We start from the raw sequence: 18,406 nt of genomic DNA on the forward strand, positions 1-18,406 counted from the left end.
CCTGCTGGCCCACGTTTGATTTCCATCCCGCCTGAAGCCAAGGACCCCTTAGCTGGTCTCACAGTACCCTGCTCTGGGTCCCTGGGCCAGGCCTGCCCTACATCATTATGAACAGTTTTTTCTCTAACAGCCTTAATAATGCCTTGTGTGGGGAGCAGAAGGAGAGCCCCAAGCGTCACAGGAGAGGAAGGGGACTTCCCGAAGGAGGAGAGGAGAAGGAAAACACAGAGGGAAAGCCTGGGTCTTCCAGGAGGAGACCCATGGGGTGTGGCCCCACAGACAATGGAGCTGAGACCTGCACAGAGTCAGGATATAAATACAGTTAACCCTTGAACCACGCTGTGGGGGGGGGGGGGGGGTGGTGGAGAGGGACACCAACCCCTGTGCAACTGAAAATGTGCATATCTTTTGACTCCCCAAAACTTTAATAGTAACACAGTGTTACCTACAGTGTTAAGTAAGTGTTACTGATAACATAAGCAGTCAATTAGTACAGACTTGTATATCATACGTATTGTATATACTGTACTCTTACAATGAAATAAGCTAGGGAAAAGAAAATGTTATGAGGAAAATCATAAGGAAGAAAAAATGCATTTACAGTCCTGTACCATATTTATTTTTTTTTAATCCATACATAAATGGATCCACACAGTTCACACCTGTGTGGTTTAAGGGTCGGCTGTACATCTTCCTCACAAGGCCTGGGAGTGATTCAGGGAAACACAACAACATCACACTCCTTTGTATTTTTCCTACTGCAAAAACTTCTACACAATTCGTGGGCCAAGAGGTCCTTTCAAATACATTACAGTCAGTGTCCTGACAGACAGGGACAGAACTCTCAGGTTTCTGAACAAGGCTGCAGTCAAAGAAGTGAGGCACCTCGATGGGTCAACCCCAGACCTCCCAGCCACTGGTATTTTGGTGGGGGGCTGGGGGGGGGGGAAGAGAAGACACGCTACTTGGAACATTTGATATAAACTTACCTTTCACTCTCTTCCGGTAGAAAAGATAGTAAATATGCTAAAAACTCCATAATTTCTCCAACTAGGATATTTTTCTCACCAAACAAACTTCTCCTGATATTTAAGCATTCTTGAAGTCTCATTTTTGCAAGAGACGTGTCTCCAGCAGCAAATCTGAGAAAAAAAAATGCATGTGTGTCTTTACTGGGTACGATATTATTGGCTACTTCATTGTACTATCAAAGGTAATTTTTTTTTAATTTTTTTTTAAGTTTATTTCTTTTTGAGACAGAGACAGAGCATGAACGGGGGAGGGTCAGAGAGAGAGGGAGACACAGAATCGGAAGCAGGCTCCAGGCTCTGAGCCATCAGCCCAAAGCCCGACGCGGGGCTCGAACCCACGGACCATGAGATCGTGACCTGAGCCGAAGTCGGACGCTTAACTGACTGAGCCACCCAGGCGCCCCTCAAAGGTAATTCTTACAAACATCCTTTATTTTATACAGAAAGAAACAGAACAGCAGAGCAGTTTCTAATATAGAGATTCAAGACCTTCACAGTGACTCATAAGGAGATAAGTGAATATCTTATAAGAAACTAGACACTATTCTCAACCCGATCACTATCGACACTTGGGCTAGGTACTATGTTGTGGGGCTGTCTTGTGTATTGTATAATGTGTAGCATCATCCTGGCCTCTACCCACTAGGTGTCAGTAAGAACCCCTCCAAATGCCTCCAGACATTACCAGAGGTGCCCCGAGGAGCAAAGTCACCCCTGGTTGAGAACCACAGAAGCAGAGGATAGAAATGCTAACATTCAGCATTTCTTCACCCAGTTAGATGGAAAATGGATTAACAAGTGTGGCTTAAAAATCTTAATCTTGGGGCACCTGGGTGGTTCAGTTGGTTAAGAGGCCGACTCTTGATTGCAGCTCAGGTCATGATCTCACGGTTCGTGAGTTCAAGCCACACATCGGGCTCTGTGCTGACAGTGTGGAGCCTGCTTCGGATCCTCTGTCCTCCTCTCTCTGCCCCTCCCCCACTCAGGCTACATTCTTTCTCTCAAAAACAAATAAATGTTAAAAAAAAAAAAGAATATTAATCTTAACAATAAAAACTAGTACAGAAAACAATAATTTTTCAAGAAAAAAATTCGTGTTTACATCAGAACACCTTCGGTGTATTTCATGATAGCCTGGTCACAGGGGTTGTTGTCCAAAAAGCTGGAAGTTTCAGTAGCACATTCCAAAATATGATTTTCTTTTAAGTACTTTTCACTTGCTGACTTTACCAGGTTGTTCAGCACTCTGCCTGCAGAGAATACATTTTGGCAAAGAAGATGATGCTTAAGGTTTTTTTGTTCTACAAAAGAGTTAAGATGTCAAGAGGCAGAGCATTTGACATCATTTCTTCATCACTGCCAATAGCCAGGATTTTCTTAATAAATCAATTCCTGGCCTGCATTGCACAGGGCTTGGTTTTCATACAACGAATTTGTGTGTGCACAGCAATTACAAGGCTGAAGAGCTAAGAACAGATTGGAACCGAATTCTGAGACCGTTTTGCAAATGAATAGATCAGAAATTAAGTAAGAATATGGATCATCACTGTGGTAGCCAAGTCCTACAGAAGGCAGCCAGCACAGTCTTGCAGTAATAATAAAATGATAAAGCTTACAACAAGAAGCACATGAAATAGCCCTATAAATCCAACTAAGAAATCATGAGCTATCCCTAGATACACACTGCCTTGGGGATGTACCTTCTGCAAAGGCCCAGCATCTTGCTCCTTTATTGAGAGTTATATATTCTGACACTAATACAGAGTCCTAAAATGCAGAAAGGATTTTCTAAGCCCTACTTTGTTAGGAAGAGAAAAAGCCCCAACAATGTTCCCAGAGGGCATTAGTCCAGCATTGGTGGTAATAAAGAAAATCAGACTTAACTCCCTGTGCTACGGAATTCACTTGTGATTATAGAGGATTACCATGAAACCGTCAAGAGGCATCTTTCCCGTCATCAGTGGGACCACATTCACTGCCCCACCCCCACCTCACCCAGTGCCTCACGTCTTTCACTTGGGCATCAGGGAGGGATAGAGCCATGTACCCAATCTCCCAATGTCCCCTCTCACCCGCCATGTAGTCCATTCTCCACACCGCAGCAAAAGTGGTCTCAAAACAGAAATCGGATGATGCCATCCCCAGCCTAACTCTCTGTAACGGCTTCCCCCTCACTGAGAAAAAAATCCAAATGCTTGCCCAAGGCCCGACACAATTCGGGCCCAGCTGCCTCCTGCCCTTTGCTCAGGGAGGCTCTTCCCACGGCTAGCACAGGCCAAGCCCCTTCCCACCCCAGGGCTCTGCACATGCTGTCTCCTTTGCCAGGACCACATGTCTCAGCTTAAATGCCCTCTTGACCCTTCAGAGGCAGACCCTCCCCCTGCTTAAGCTCTCTACCTATGGCTCCTCTGTGTCTTCCATTGTATTTATTCCAACCTGCAATCATTGTGTGTTACCTGTCATCTCCATTAGAGGGCAGTGTTGGTGACTGTCCTGTTCACTGTGCTGGGTTCAGCAGAGCCCTGGGTGCATCGAAGGTGCTCAGTACACAGTTCTTGAATGTATGAGCTCTGGCCAGGCTGGAATCCTTGCCCCTCTCCCTTTATCTGCTCTCTTGGGCCCTGAATCCCGGCCTGACTCTTGTCAGAAGCCTGGAGCTATGGTGGGTCCCCATGAAAGTTGCTGATAAGGACAATGATCTACCCCCAAGCATCTCTTTTCAACGGGACCCCACCCCTCCTGCTGGTTTGACCTCCTTGGGGAAACACGCTTGTCTACCCCATGCCAAGGTCTGCTCAATTCCTTGGAGCTCTGTACTTTGAACTGCCCAGCTGGCTTTGGAGGGCCAGTCCCAGAACCCACCTAAGTGCCCCTGGTTCCCTCCCTGGTATCCTCTGCTCACCAAGGTCCTAGCATGCCTGTAACCAGTCCTGCCTACATGAGGGTGCCTCAGAAGCTATACTCTGTATATCAAGGATTATAGCTTCATACACGTCAATGCTAGAAGAGATTCTGTATAGTGAGGAGTTATTACAGACAGACTTTAGGGTCAGACAGGCCTAGCTTGAACTCCCAGCTCCAAATCTGCTGGCTGTGGGAGCTGAAGTAGTTTAAATTATTCTATGTTTCTGACCTTCAGTTCCCTCCTCTATAAAATGGGGGTAGCAATACATACCACATCAGGTATATTTGAAGACAAAAGATCATGAGCATAAAGTGTCATACATAACAAGCATTCAACAAATGAGAACTATTACTATCAAAGTGGATTTGTAGATGAGATCTAGTGAGGAGAAGTGGCTTGCACAAGGTGACCTTGGATCTTCTAGCCATGGTGGTAGATTGCAAAAACAGCTGTAACCCCCCATGCCAACCCGTACTGATTCCCCTTTGCAATGTCACTCTCCTCCACCAAGAGGTGGAGTCTCTCCCCCACTCACAGCAATGGACAGATCATCTAATCAAAAAATCAACAAGGAAACAAATGACACAATGGACCAGGTGGACTTAACAGGTATATTTAGAACATTTCATCCTAAAGCAGCAGAATATACATTCTTCTCCAGTGCACATGGAAGGTTCTCCAGAATAGACCATATACTTGGACACAATTTGGCCCTCAGCAAGTACAAAAAATCGAGATCATACCATGCATATTTTAAGACCACAACACTATGAAACTCGAAATCAACCACAAGAAAAAAATTGGAAAGGTAACAAATACTTGGAGACTGGAGAACATCCTATGAAAGAATGAATGGGCTAACCAAGCAGTTAAAGAGGAAATTAAGAAGTATATGGAAGTCAATGAAAATGATAACACCACAACCCAAAACCTCTGGGATGCAGCAAAGGCGGTCATAAGAGGAAAGTATATAGGAATCCAGGCCTTCCTAAAAAAGGAAGAAAGATCTCAGATACACAACCTAACCTTATGCCTTAAGGAGCTGGAAAAAGAACAGCAAATAAAACCCAAAACCAGCAGAAGACAGGAAATAATAAAGATTAGAGCAGAAATTATGATATAGAAAACAAACAAACAAACAAACAAACAAAAACCAGTAGAACAGATCAATGAAACCAGAAGCTGGTTCTTTGAAAGAATTAACAAAATTGATAAACCACTAGCCAGTTTGATCAAAAAGAAAAAGGAAAGGACCCAAATAAATAAAATCAAGAATGAAAGAGGAGAGATCACAACCAACACAATAGAAATAAAAACAATAATAAGAGAATATTATGAGCAATGATATGCCAATAAAATGGGCAATCTGGAAGAAATGGACAAATTCCTAGAAACATATACACTACCAAAACTGAAACAGGAAGAAATAGAAAATTCGAACAGACCCATAACCAGTAAAGAAATCGAATTAGTAATCAAAAATCTGCCAAAAAACAAGAGTCCAGGGCCAGATGACTTTCCAGAGGAATTCTACCAAACACTTAAGGAAGAAGTAACACCTATTCTCTTGAAGCTGTTCCAAAAAATAGAAATGGAAGGAAAACTTCCAAACTCTTTCTATGAGGCCAGCATTACCTTGATTCCAAAACCAGACAGAGACCCCACTAAACAGGTGAACTATAGACCAATTTCCCTGATGAACATGGATGCAAAAATCCTCAACAAGATATTAGCCAACCGGATCCAACAATACATTAATAAAATTATTCACCACAACCAAGTGGGATTTATACCTGGGATACAGGGCTGGTTCAATATCTGCAAAACAATTAACGTGATTCATCACATCAATAAAAGAAAGGACAAGAACCACATGATCCTCTCAATAGATGCAGAGAAAGCATTTGACAAAATATAGCATCCTTTCTTGATAAAAACCCTCAAGAAAGTAGGGATAGAAGGATCATACCTCAAGATCATAAAAGCCATATATGAACGACCCAATGCTAACATCATCCTTAATGGGCCAGAAAAGACCCCGAATAGTCAAAGCAATTTTGAAAAAGAAAACCAAAGCAGGAGGCATCTCAATCCCAGACTTCAAGCTGTATTACAAAGCTGTAATCATCAAGACAGTATGGCACTGGTACAAAAACAGACACTCAGATCAATGGAACAGAATAGAGAACCCAGAAATGGACCCACAAACATTAGTGGCCATCTAATCTTTGACAAAGCAGTAAAGAATATCCAATGGAATAAAGACAATCTCTTCAGCAAGTGGTGCTGGGAAAACTGGACAGCAACATGCAGAACAATGAACCTGGACCACTTTCTTACACCAGACAAAAAAATAAACTCAAAATGGATGAAAGACCTCAGTGTAAGACAGGAAGCCATCAAAATCCTCAAGGATAAAGCAGGAAAAAAACCTCTTTGATCTTGGCCGCAGCAACTTCTTACTCAACACGTCTCCAGAGGCAAGGGAAACAAAAGCAAAAATGAACTACTGGGACCTCATCAAAATAAAAGTTTCTGCACAGCGAAGGAAAACAATCAGCAAAACTAAAAGGCAACCGACAGAATGGGAGAAGATATTTGCAAACGACGTATCAGATAAAGGGTTAGTATCCAAAACCTATAAAGAACTTATCAAACTCAACACCCAAAAAACAAATAATCCAATGAAGAAATGGGCAAATGACATGAATAGACACTTCTCCAAAGAATAAATTCAGATGGCCAACCGACACATGAAAAAATGCTCAACTTCACTCATCATCAGGGAAATACAAATCAAAACCACAATGAGATACCACTTGACCCCTGTCAGAATGGCTAACATTAACAACTCAGGCAACAACAGATGTTGGCGAGGATGCGGAGAAAGAGGATCTCTTTTGCATTGTTGGTGGGAATGCAAGCTGGTGCAGCCACTCTGGAAAACGGTATGGAGGTTCCTCAAAAAATTAAAAATAGAACTACCCTACAACCCAGAAATTTCACTACTAGGTATTTATCCAAGGGATACAGGTGTGCTGTTTCAAAGGGACACATGCACCCCCATGTTTATAGCAGCACTATCAACAATGGCCAAAGTATGGAAAGAGCCCAAATGCCCATCGATGGATGAATGGATAAAGAACATGTGGTATATATAGACAATGGGGTATTACTCGGCAATCAAAAAGAATGAAATCTTGCCATTTGCAACTCCATGGATGGAACTAGAGGGTATTATGCTAAGCGAAATTAGTCAATCAGAGAAAGACAAATATCATATGACTTCACTCATATGAGGACTTTAAGAGACAAAACAGATGAACATAGGGGAAGGGAAATAAAAATAATATAAAAACAGGGAGGGGGACCAAACATAAGAGACTCTTAAATATGGAGAACAAACAGAGGGTTACAGGAGGGGTTCTGAGAGGGGGGAATGGGCTAAATGGGTAAGGGGCACTAAGGAATCTACTCCTGAAATCATTGTTGCACTATAAGCTAACTAACTTGGATGTAAATTCAATAAATTATATGAAAAATTAAAAATTTTTAAATTTAAAAAAATAAAAAAATAAAGCGATTTCCCACTTTACCTGCACTAACATGTTCTCGACAGTCAAGAATAATCCTTCTGCTTCATTGATCTTGCCCATAAGCTTCAGAAATTTCGCAATAAAGAACATTAATCGGCATTTGTCCATGGTAGTAACCTCAAAAAGCCTGCATTCCAGCACTAGAATGGAAAGAAAGGTAAATAAACCTAAAGCATATTCAGAAAGGAACAAAGAGTATCCAATACTTAATCTTGACACAGGAGTTAAACATATTATCCACACTTCAGTATTTCTCTCTCAAGGGATTAGCTCTTTGCTTTTATTAATGTTTACATATATTACCAAGTATTTCAAACAATGACATAAACAACAACTCTAATGCTTTTAAATGATCTTGTGATATGTAAAATGTGAAAACCAGAGAGTCAAAGAGTATTTCTATAGTGCAGTCTATATAATGCTGCAATTTGAACTTGGGGGGCATTGTCAGGCAAGAATAAAAAGGTGTTTAAATTACTTACACAATTCTGCCCTCTGTTGTAACTATCTTGAATTACTGGCTTTGACAGAAAGAACAAAATGTTAAAAGGACCAAATAAAGAACATATTGTGTGTGTGTGTGTGTGTGTGTGTGTGTGTTATACCCTATTATATACAAATGAAAATACACAGAATTTTTTAACTTGAAGATTCAGTTAAATACATGGTACTACAAAGTCATCATTTTCATAATTTTTCTTCCCAAACATCCCAGTATATGAACTTCTACATTTGACGACTGTTTCATTTCAAATTATTGTATCTAATCTGCTGGACAAAAATATATTCCTTGTTCTTCATCTGTTCCATCGCTCAAGCCGTAGGCCACCCAGACAATGAACGCACCCCTGTTTTCCTTCTGCCAACTTCTCCAGGGATCACCATTTGTGCACAGTACAAACATTTATTGAACATCTACTATGTGTCAGACAATATCCTAGGCTCCCAACAAAAAGCATTGCAGCCCTCAGCACCACAGAGAGGCCAGGAGGCTTTGAACCAAAGCTGTAGTGCTTCGAGTCCAAGAGCTAAAACTAAATCAGAGTCAAGGGAAAGAGACAAGACTCTCGGCCACAGTGGCCATCCAAGCAAACGGACCTAAGGTGGGTATGAGAACTGGTGGGTCAATCCAAGAGACAAAGGAATCTAAGAACTGTAAGTAGCTGCTTAGAGCAGCTGAGGGTGGTCTGGACAAATTGCTGAGGGATGGGCCCTTGCCCAGGGCCGGCTTGGTCTTGCAAATTCTATGAGGATTACCAGGTCCAGCCCACCTGTCAAGGGCTGAGGTGGGAATGGACTATGTTCATTCACTATGTTCCACACTCAATTCAACAATCTCAGTGCTCCAAAAGTCTTCATTCATGAACCTTTCCTGCCACTGACCACATCCTCATGTTCATTTACTTAGCACAAACATATAGTTGGGATAGATAAGAAAATAACTTTTCTCACTTTAAAACTAGTATGTGTACATTATAGGAAAATTGAGAAATATAGAAAAGTACAAAGAAGAAATCACTCATAATTGCATTATTCAAAGATAATCTGCATTAACATATTGTTGTATGTACCTCTGATCTTTTGCATGTATCCAAACACATTTTTTTAATGTTTATTTTTGAGAGAGAGAGACAGAGAGCGCACACGAATGGAGAGGGGCAGAGACAGGTGGGGGGACAAAGGCTCCAAAGAGGGCTCTGCACTGACAGCAGAGAGCCCGATATGAGGCTCAAACTCATGAACCTCGAGATCATGACCTGAGCTGAACTGAGCCACCCAGATGCTCCATACACATTTTTTAAAAATAAACTTGAGGGGCACCTGGGTGGCTCAGTTGGTTAAGCATCTGAGTCTTGATTTCAGCTCAGGTCATATCTCACAGTTGTGGGATCAAACCCTGTTTCGGGCTCAGAGCAGATCTCAGAGCCTGCTTGGGATTCTCTCTCTCTCTCTCTCTCTCTCTCTCTCTCTCTCTCTCTGCCCCTCTATTGCTTGTGCTCTCTCTGTCTCTCAAAATAAATAAACTTATTTATAAACTCTCTCAAAAAAAAATAAACTTGAGATCATCCTATACATTATGTGTTTTTTTTAAGTTAATGGTCTCTTTATGGGGCGGGGTGCGACTAACATTTACAGCTTGGAATGGGCGTAAAGTTTAACTGCCCGAATAGCAGTGTTGATGGTTGCACTGGAATCCACAGCCACAGCCTCCTCTGCTGGCTCCAAGCCATGGTTTCAGACAGATTTAAAAATGGAGTATAAAGATGCCCCCCGCCACCCCAGTAAAGTTTTCTTTTTAAAATTTTGTGTGAATGGTGACAGCCCCACATCCATTTCGCTCTAGTAAAATGCGATCAACGTTACCATCACATGTGGCATGCCAGTGGGACGTGCGTCATCCTCAATATGGTTCTGGACACACCAAGTATAAGAAAGCCATCCTGCTAAGTGGGGCTACATCCAGACAGTTTATCCTTCATACAAATGAATATAAATTCAAACCATGAAAAGAACCATGAAAGAGATGGTGATATGAACTACGGGAGGTTTCTCCATAGAAATGACAATTGAGCTGAGAGTTTAAAAAAGAATAGAAGCTGTTGCAGCAAAATGAGGGAGGGAGGGTGTAAAAATTCTGGGCAGAGGAAGAGCACAATGCAAAGGCTCTAGGGCAGGAAAAAGCAAGGTGCTTAGGGGACTGAAGAGCAGAGAGAGCGAGCTGTTTGGTTCAGGATCAGGGTGGAGACATAGGAAGGGGCCATTCGGCAGCCACACCATGCCCGGTGCTGCTGCGGGTGCCAGGAACACAGCAGTGAACGCAAGAGGCAGAGTCCCCCTTTCGCGGAGCTGACATCCCAGCAGCTGGGAGGGTCAGAGAGGAGAGGGCAGCAGGGACCAGAGACAGACAATAAAAATTTAATTAATTAATTTAAAAACAAAAAGGAAACTAGACAAAGTCAGGTAGCAGTAAAAGCTATGCCAAGAATTAAAACCCACTGACAAGATAGAGAATGACTAGGTATAACATCAGATGGGGTAGGCCACTCTGAGAAAGTGACACTTTGGCTGAGATCTAAATAACCAGAAAGAACTGGTACTACAAAATATGAGTGGGAAGAACATTCCTGGCAGAGGCAACAGCTGGTGCCAAGGCCAAAAGGCAGAATGTACTTGAAGGACAGAAAAAAGGCCAGAGTGGCTGGCATCTAGAGGCCAAAAGGAAGATTCTTATAAGATGACGCTACCTAGGCATGTCGGGGGTAGATTATACAAACGATTATAAATTAAACTGAGGAGTTCAGATTTTAGTATCGGTGCAGCAGCAGGTCTCTGGAATGATCTTAACCTGGAAAGTGACATGATCTGGTTTATATTCCTAAAAGCTCATTCTGGCTACTAAACAGAAATGGAACTTTTTTGGAACAAAAATGAAAGTAGGAGGATTAGTTAGGAGGCCATTACGATAGGCCAGGTGAGAGGTGATGGTGGCTGGTGAGCCACTGATGGCAGTAAAAAGCTGAGGTTAGGATATCCCCTCTCACCACTCCTACTGAATGATACTGGCAGTCCCAGCTAGTGCAATAAGACAAGAAAAGGAAATAAAAGATATACATGTTGGGAAGGAAGAAATAAAACTGATTTTGTTCACAAATGATAGACCTGTCTGTGTAGAAAATCCCAAAGAATCAACAAAAAACTCATAGAACTGGTAAGTGATTATAACAAGGTTGCAGGATACAAGGTTAATATACAAAAGCCAACTGCTTTCCTATAGACCAGCAATGAACAATTGGAATTAGAAATTTAAAACACGATACCACTTATAATAGTACCCCATAAATGAGAAACTTAGGCCTAAATCTAACAGAATATGTACTTGATCTATAGGCAGAGAACCACAAAATTCTGATAAAGGATATCAAAGAAGATCTAAATAAACTGAGAGAGATTCTATGTTGATGGACTGGAAGACTCAACATTGTTAAGATGCTTGACTTATAAATTCAATACAATACCAATAAATCTTCTCTAGATGTCTAACTGATCTTTGACAAAGTAGCAAAGACAATTCAATGGAAGAAGTCTTAATTAACAAGTTGTTCTGGAACAACTGAACATCCGTATAAAAAAAAATTAATCTAGACAGAGATATTACACCTTTCGCAAAACACATAGTCAAAATGGATCATACCCTTAAATATAAAATGAAATACTACAAAAGTTTTAGAAGGAAACAGAAAAAAAACCTATGTGACCTTGGTTTTGGTCATGATTTATTAAATACACCACAAAAAGCATAACCCATGAAAGAAAATACTGATTAAGTTAGACCTTATTAAAATTCAAAACTTGGTGGAGTGCCTGGGTGGCTCAGTCAGTTAAATGTCCCACATTTGATTTTAGCTCAGGTCATGTTCTCATGATGGTAAGATCTAGCCCTGCATCAGTCTCCACCCTGGGTGTGGAGCCTGCTTAGGAGTCTCTCTCTCCCTCTCCATCTGCCCCTCCCTTGCTCGCATGCGTGCACACACACTTGCACTCTCTCGCTCTCTCACTCTCAAAACTATATATATATATATATATATATATATATATATATCCATCAGTGATAAGAAGTAAAGTCAGACAAGAACTAAAAATGTTCTTTGCATGGCCTGCTCAAGATCTTGCCTATTTTTATTGAAGGGTTCATTATTTTATTTAAGAGCATTTTACTTATTAAAAGTATTAATATTTTGCCTGCCACGTATGTCACAAATATTTTTGCCAGTTATCACTAGTCTTATAATTGTGTTTTTAATTTTCTGAGTTGTGTTGATTTGTTTTGATTTACATGTTGTAATTTCATTTATTTAGACACATTTATCGACTGTCTTCTTTGTGATTTACTCTTTTGCTTTCTTGCTTAGACGCCAACATTTTCTTATAGTTTTTTTTTTTAACATAAAATTTCATTAATTTACATTTAACTCTAATCTTCTTGGGATTTATTTTGGTGTAATGGCTCAGGTAACTTAACTTCTTACCAAGTAGTGAACCATTATCACAGCACTATTTATTCAATTTATTCCATAATCTTTCTAATTTGAAAAGTTTCTATCACTTACTAATTTTTTATATCCATACCTGAGTCCGTACCTGAGCTTTCTATTTTGTTCCACTGAGCTGTCTATTTTTGCTCCCAGTAGCATTTTTAAAATTATTACAGCTTCATAATATGTTTAAATAAGTTGACATTCAAATTGCCCTCACTATTTTAAACTCTTACTCTCACATACCTTCTTCTCCAAGAACTTTAAAATCATTTTGAAAATTTAGAAATGTTTTAATCCCATCGGGATTTCAATTAGAATTGTCTTATGTACATAAATCAATTGTGGAAGAACCAACAGCTTTACAATATTGAGTTGCTCTATCCAAGAATATGGTATGTCTCCCTATATACTAAAATTTTATTCTCTATAATTCTGAAACAGTTTTATAAAAATAAAGATCCACGCATTTCTTGTTACATTTATTCGTAGATATTTCATATTTCCTGTGGCTACTGTAAATTGTCTTTTGTTCTTTTTATTTTTCTGTTGAGCTATTTTTTAAATTATTTGTAATAAATGATTTGTTCCATCTAAAATATTTAGAAGTTTCCAAAAGTATCAGAGGGCAAAACATCATACATTACTCATGAAAAGCTGATATTGTCCCATTTACTACAACCTTCTGACAAGATCCTGCACTGTGATGCATTTACCCTTTGCTCCAACGAGAAAGCCTGACCCTGAAAAACAACATGATTCTCCCCAACCCACCACATCTGCCACCTGGGAGGGTAGTCAGCCATCTGCCAACATGGAGCCATTCTGGGACCAGTCCTTCTGCCACATCTGTTTTTAGTCTGTCTCTTCTGGTGTTTGACTTTGTCTCCACTTTTTTGTGACCCAGGACTCCAGCTAAAAACAAGCTGATCATATCACACAGATAATCTGTAAAACCTGACCCGACCATGGCATTGTCCTCTAGACTCAAAGACCTCCCTACCGGCCTTCCGTCAGAGATGTAACTTACCCAGAGGCATCTCGCAAGGAAGGGCAAACCCAGGCAGCAAGTGGACAGGCAGGAAGCAAGGGGCAAAAGCGATTTCCAGACTCACAGCCAGGCGTCTTTTCCACCAACCGAGCAAGTTAGGGTTCTGGTTCTCATCACAGCCACCAGGGGGAGCCAAAGCACACAGTCCGGCGGCAGGCCCTAGGATGGGGGCGGGGCACGCATTCTTTTCCGGAGGGGCAGCCACAGACTCCTGGTGGGGAGTGACCTCACACACCCGTCGGCTCCCCCATCAGGCTGATGAGCCTGCCCACCCTCTCTTGGACCCGTACTGGCCTTGCTGAATTCTTCAGGTTCATCACTCTCCCCCTGACTCAGGGTCCTCAAACATGCTGTTCCCTCGGCCCTCTGTCCCATCAGCTCTCACTCCTCCTCCAAACCTCAGATGAAATGTCACTTATTCAAAGTGTCTTCTGCAGTTCCTGAGACAAGGCCACACCTCCTGCTCCCGGCTCCGGGCCGGGCCACCACCACCGTGTACCGCTCCCTCAGCTGCACTTCTCAGTAGGGTGTGTTTTATACTCTACCATAAGCTCCATCAGGGCAGGAGCCCTGTCTGTCTTGTCCACTGCTGCGTCCCTGGCATTTAGCACCAGGCTCACCACGACGCAGGCACTCAGTGAACGCTTGAATTAATTCAGAGGATCAGCTCGTAATCATGGCAAAGCACGCTTGCCCAGACCTCTTTATTAGAAGGGAGGACAGGGCTGAAGTGGCAAGCAATTCCTGAGACCGCAGCCCATAATACAGGATTTCTCAAAAACCTGCCTGAAAGAACATTCCTGCTTAAGGGCCTTGCCTCCAGCAGCACCCTAGGAGGGCAGAATGTCTCAGGACTGTGTGGCTACATAACCATGGTAGGAAAAGCCTAGTCTGGGGGAGGCCCAGACAGCAACCAGACCCCTGGAAAGCCTCCTCTGAGGATTATACAGGATTCCTGCTATCATTAAACCCATTCCAATGAATCAAAGGCTATTCTATCACTTCGGTGACAAGTAGCTGGTCTTATTGAGAAGAAAAGCTAGTAAAAACAAGATAAAAGGGGCTAGCCAGATGCCCGAGGCTTCCCTTGCATACTTTTGGCTTCCTAATCTTGTTTGCCTGCTGCCTCCACCAACTAACTGCCCAGATAACACCACTGATAAGGGCCCCCTCCCCTTTTTCTCTTGTCTCTCCACCCCCTACCCTCTCAGCCATAAAAGGAGGCCAATGCCAAGGTTCGGGGCTCAGCCTTTGGAGGTGACTCCGCTGGGCCAGCACCCATGGGCAATAAACAGTCTCTTCTGATTCCCGGAGGGTGCGTGGGCTTGTCTCTTCCTGGGGGCTGAGTATTTGCTGTAACATTATGACTTCTATTTTCAGCAAGCCAAATGGGAGGACTTCAGGAAGACCCCCCACCACCCCCCCACACACACACACACACAAATGGCCATAGACTGACTCTGCTTTGCTTTATGAAGACTGATGAGAGAAAGGGAATGAGGGCCCGGTTGCCATGAGAGAGAGGATGCAAGAGGCCATATTCCCAAGTAAAATCTACGGGAATCGGCCAAGACTGAACACGAGGGATGAGGAAGGTGGAAGGTGGCAAAGGCAGCAGTGATGGAGGCCGGGACCCCCTGCTAAGGAGCCCCCCGGGGCCTGGAGTAAGCAGAGACTACCCAGCAGCAGCTCAGAGCAGCATGCTTAATGGAATCACCAGAAAGCCCTGCACATGTCTCCAGCCTAACTCAAAGGGACACATTCTGAACTAGGCTCATTTACATCCAGAAAATTCTGACACGCTGAAATGTTAGGTGATTTCCTCCCACTGGCAACCCCCAGCCCCCAGGCCTTTCCATCACCATAACAACCATGTGCCGACAAGCAGGGTGACATCATCAGGAAGGACTTTCACCCCCACCTCAAGATCTCTTCTGGGGGCTAGCTTCCAGCTTCTTATGACATACAGTGCTCCCCCCACACCACCCCCTCCCTGCTTCCTCCGCCCTACAGCCCTAAGCATTGATGCAACTCCAGAGGCATCCTGGCTTTATTCGACACACTGGAATCTGTGGAGGATCGTTTGGGTCCTTCCACACAGAGGGTTTAGTGGATCGGAGAAATTCCAAAGGTACATAACTCATACGTGGCAGTGAGAATACAGGTAAAGGCTACATGCTTAAGGACCAAAAGGGATGCTGGAACACCACAGCCCAAATCCACTCCTAACTACCCGGGAGACCTTGGGCAACTCGCTTCACCTCTCTGAGACTCAGTTTCCTGAGTTTCAACTAAGGCATTAGCAGGACTGCAGAGATTTGACGTGAATCAAGCAAAAGACATATAAAGAATTGAACTTAGAGCCTGGCCCGTAACAAATGCTCAAGATCTGTTATTATGACCACTAGACAGCAAAACCATGAGAGCAGGGGTCATTTTTGAGCTAGTGTTGAATTCGTTGAACTAGTTCACTGATGATGTCAGTAGCACCCAGTGAGTCCAATGTCCCAGAGAAGGTGCGCAGTTACTATCTGTTGAAAGAATGAATGAATGTTATTACTGTTTAGTGAGCCCGGAAATACAGGGGGAGAGAGAGAGACAGGCAAGGGAGAAAGGGAAGAAATATGAGCCAAAGTGCTGTCCAGATCCAACCCCTTAGGCGGCAAGTCCAAGTACTGCCATTGCAATTCAGATCGAAGCCATCCTCGACAGCAATAGCGTGTCTCCAGGGCCGAGTGAGGGGCACCGGAGGGAGCTGGGGGCACTGTGAGTAGATGGAGGGAACATGGAAAGAACAAGCTGGGAAGGAGTATCCGAAATAATTCAGATTTGCATCTATGTCATCTGAACTACCCAGCTGGTCACTCAGGAAAGCTGTTGATCGAGCAGCAACACTGTTGGTGGCTCTCAGGAAAGGGGTCACATACACCGACCTTCCAAAAGGCCATCAAGGCTGCAAATGCAGATCAAGGAGGGAGATGTTAGCAGTGTGGTTGAAGCCACGAGAAAATAGAGAAAGAAAAAAATGCATAGGAAACAGCCACAGCAAGACGATACAGAGGAGCCATTTCAGAATTAACACTTTCCCCCCATTTCCTAGCTTCAGAAATTGGTGGCCCACATTGTGGGTAGGAACACACAGGGAGGTCTGTTGGAGTGATTGGAATTAGATGAGGAAATGGGAGAACAGTAACTCTTGGCCACTTAACATCCCAGCGAAATGGACTATGGAAACCTAGCTACTCACTGTACCTGACGGTGTATGTCTCTTCCTCATTTTATGGCACTTCTCAGCTTTAACCTTGGCCACTGTGAGTAAATAGGCCCCAGCAGCATCATATCCGACTTCTGCTAACACATTCCAGTAGTGGATGAGGTGCAGCCATGTCCAGAAGCTCAGGTTTTGGATCTTCGATACAGAATCTGTGATACTTGTAACACAATGAATTCATGTGAGTCATTTTAGTATTTCATGCCTTGAAGGAAGCTATTCTATTTGCCCCATTCCATTAGCCTATTCATAAAGTCCTTGACCACTACGACTTTGGTAGGTCACCAGATAGATGTGAACCTGTCCCTCTTAAGCAGTCAAAGCCATTGCCGCGTCTCTGTCCAGGAGGCCCCTCCTCTAGGCAGGCTCCCCGAATCTACCAGGCAGAGCAAGCCCCTCCCTGTCCCGAGCGTGCCCAGCTCTGGGTCTTTACTCTAGTGAAGCACTGTTCCCCATGTGTAGCTCTTCTCTGGCTCCACATCTGCCCAGCTAGATAGAGCCAGATCTCACTCATTCCTGCATCCCCGGGGCCTCCAAGAACATGGGAGACAGAGTGCGTCAATGATACACGTCTGCCAAAGGGGCACATAAGAGGACAAGAAAGTAGGGGAGATGAAGAGAAGGAGAAGGGTGGAGAGGAGGGAGAAGAAAGGAAAGGGAGGAGATTAGGTGGGTCTGGCAGGAGAATATAGCCAATCCTTTGTCCTTGCCCAACTACAAGTCCTTCTCTCTCTGGAATCCTCCTCTCTGAGAGGAATCCATGCGGATTCAAGAAGGGAAGAGAACACTGCAGAGCCAGACGATCCAATGGAGCAACGCTGGGAATCCATCAGCCACAGAAACTGGTGCCGAATGATGGGCCCATCCGAATGAACGAACGGGTTGCCGAACGACTAAGTGAATGAATGTGCCCTGCTGAAAGGAGCCATGGGTATCCAAACACAGTGTTTGGCGAAGGAGGAACGAAATCTGCCCAAACGCCACGTAAAGAGGACACGTCTTACCTAGGACTTGACAGAGAGCTGCACAAACCCCCCAGGAGCAAATGCCACGGCAGCTCCTCAAATACCCTCCAGAAAGTGGTTTGCCATTGGAAGTATTGAACTAAGATTCGGTGGAAATGTGTCTTCTTGTGATTTGTTGGGTTCTGAAAGGTATATGGACGGCTTTCTCTGACAGGAGTGACCACACCTATTGAAAAATCAATGACAGTTGAATGCGTCTGCCTTCTTAGTGTATGAAAACATACAGTAGTGGGGCACCTGGGTGGCTCAGTCGGTTAAGCGTCCGACTTCTGCTCAGGTCATGATCTCGCGGTCCGTGAGTTCAAGCCCCGTGTCAGGCTCTGTGCTGATGGCTCAGAGCCTGGAGCCTGTTTCAGATTCTGTGTCTCCCTCTCTCTCTGACCCTCCCCCGTTCATGCTCTGTCTCTGTCTCAAAAATTAATAAACGTTAAAAAAAATTAAAAAAATAAAAAAAATAAAACATACAGTAGATAACAGCTCTGTGGCCATAATTA

General features: G+C 43.3%; 1 long non-coding RNA gene across 1 annotated transcript in view; it reads right to left on the reverse strand.

The window, feature by feature from the left end:
- The window catches only part of LOC122472614, a 57,586-nt gene that overhangs the window by 13,280 nt on the left and 25,900 nt on the right, over nucleotides 1–18,406 (reverse strand). Inside the window, exons 2-4 of the long non-coding RNA XR_006294480.1 lie at nucleotides 16,869–18,078; nucleotides 7,533–7,672; nucleotides 990–1,142 (exon numbers count right to left, since the gene is read on the reverse strand). This is a non-coding gene — a long non-coding RNA (uncharacterized LOC122472614). The remainder of the gene's footprint in view (nucleotides 1–989; nucleotides 1,143–7,532; nucleotides 7,673–16,868; nucleotides 18,079–18,406) is intronic.

The sequence above is a fragment of the Prionailurus bengalensis genome, chromosome B4, assembly GCF_016509475.1.
Source record: "Prionailurus bengalensis isolate Pbe53 chromosome B4, Fcat_Pben_1.1_paternal_pri, whole genome shotgun sequence".
In the NCBI taxonomy this organism is placed as follows: Eukaryota; Metazoa; Chordata; class Mammalia; order Carnivora; family Felidae; genus Prionailurus; species Prionailurus bengalensis.